Genomic DNA, 2210 nt, shown 5'->3' on the forward strand with positions numbered 1-2210 from the left:
GGTTGATCATATCTATCCTCAGGTAGTGTAGATTCAAGTTTTTTTAAATCATAACCCCGGGATAGGTTAGGGGAAAGGAAAATTTCAAACTTATAGGGAAAAAAACCACTGCAAGTCAAAGAAATACGTAAGCATTCTTAGTAGACTCCACTTAAGTCATATCATTCCCTTCTGTCTTTAATGGGTAGGTTGGGACCACATGTATTGAAGCTTTTCAAAACTGTATTGAGTTTTGCATTTTCCCAGCCACAGTGCTCAGGTCTGTGGTGTTGCCAATGGGCCAATTGTTTATTGCTTTGCAATGGCAGAAACATTTTTTTTTTAATTTACTAAATAACAATAACAATACTAAATAATAAGTTTTCAAAAGTCCTGTGCATCAGGTAGAAAATACTTCTGAATAATATGTTTAACCATATCAAAGCATTAAATATATTTAACTATCTAAGGTTATCGTAAATATGACCCAGTTTTACATGAAATCCTCAAAAGATAAGAAAGCACGCCATTATTTCCATTCTTTTCCGTACCACACGGATTTACGATGGATATAAAAACTCCGTGATATTTTCCATCCTCTTGTTGGGTATCCTTGGAATATCATCGGGAGAAAATATTCAGAGGAATGTGGATCGGGAGGAGTTTGAGGATTTGAAAGCTTGTTCAATTTTTAAATGAGAAGGTTGAAGACCAAGAACAGAGACTGGCAGAACAAGATATTGAAATTAACACTCTAAAACGTGATGTTCAGAAAAAGGATGAATTCATAAGAAAGATGTCAATCATTTCAAAAGAAAAATCTGCGAGTAAAGAAGAAATTGATTCAACGGGGACACAACATAGCAAAGAGGAGCGATAGTGAAATTAGTCTACCTGGCAACCTTAAGTGAAAATGTACGTAATAACAAAGATATTTCCCTCATTTTTTGAAAAAAAAAAATTAATTGCATGTATGGCTTCTTAGAAATTGGTCATGTTTCTCTAGCATACAAGTATATAATTCACTATATCGTAGAAGTCTGATTTTACTACTATATAAACAATTCCATTCATTTGCAAAATGAAATGGACAGATAACATACATTAATATAATATAAATTCATAAAATTTGACCTCCTTACGAACAGCGTAATGGGCTGTCAGAAGGTCCATAAACCTTACAATGTGCTAGATCATGATAAATAAATAAGTGTATCAAATAATTTTAAATCATTTACAGACATATATCAGTTTGTATATTTTTTACAGTACACAGAATAGTCCCAGCTCCTACAGAATCTGTGGTGGCCTTCTACGCCTACATGTCAGCAAACGAAATCAACCCAGGCGCCCATCATACACTTATATATGACCATGAAGTGACCAATATTGGAAGCGGATACAGCAAACATTCCGGAACCTTCACTGCCCCTGTGGATGGAGTTTACGTGTTTACATGGAACACATTCACAGTAGCTAATTCCGGTCAGTATATGTCTATTGAAATCACACAGAACAGCCAACCAGTTGGGGCGACATTCGTACAAGGTGGAGGTGACTACGCAGGAGTAACGGAACAGTTGTACTCTCTGTCCAAAAGAATGACGTCATTTATACGAGAACTCATTCAACGTATGCCCCCCATGGATCTATTAGAAGCGACAACTTAATGAGGTCCACCTTCTCTGGATGGTGTCTATCATGTCATTAAAACAATGAAAATAAATTGAATATACACAAAAGGAATTAAAAGATACTTTCTTAAAAATATATATTTTTTATCTTGAGACTTTTTATATGTTTAATTGTGGTAAATTCGGAGCCTAAATACAAGCAATCGACATGCAACTTTTAATGTCAACATGAAAAATACAGTGTATATTGAAACTAGGGATGTTCAATCGGTCAAGTTTTAATACTCGGTTACTCGGACGTTTTTCCGATCGAGTACCTGGGTACTCGGTAAAAGTCTAAATAAATATGAACATGTAAATTAATAACTGTAAAATATTGTAAACTCTTGTAGAAATAAAACCACATGGTCTGATGGGAGGTTTACCTGTAAATGTGTTGTAACAATTATGACCACTGTGTGCCCAACGAAATTTAATCTAACATTTCTTTTAAAGTTCAATTTATTTATCAAATAAATACGAGAAATAAAATCATAAATGGTTCACAGTGGTTTTGTTAAAAAAATTCTGTTTCTTAATTGTAATGTTACTCTTTGA

At 34.0% G+C, this 2210-nt stretch overlaps 1 pseudogene; it reads left to right on the forward strand.

Annotated features, from left to right (window-relative positions):
- Nucleotides 1–492: 492 nt before the first annotated feature.
- Nucleotides 493–1719, forward strand: LOC134243741 (complement C1q-like protein 3; annotated as a pseudogene).
- Nucleotides 1720–2210: the final 491 nt, after the last annotated feature.

The sequence above is a fragment of the Saccostrea cucullata genome, unplaced genomic scaffold (assembly GCF_032062105.1).
Source record: "Saccostrea cucullata isolate Sc308-1 unplaced genomic scaffold, CSIRO_AGI_Scuc_v1 ctg20945, whole genome shotgun sequence".
Taxonomy (NCBI): Eukaryota; Metazoa; Mollusca; class Bivalvia; order Ostreida; family Ostreidae; genus Saccostrea; species Saccostrea cuccullata.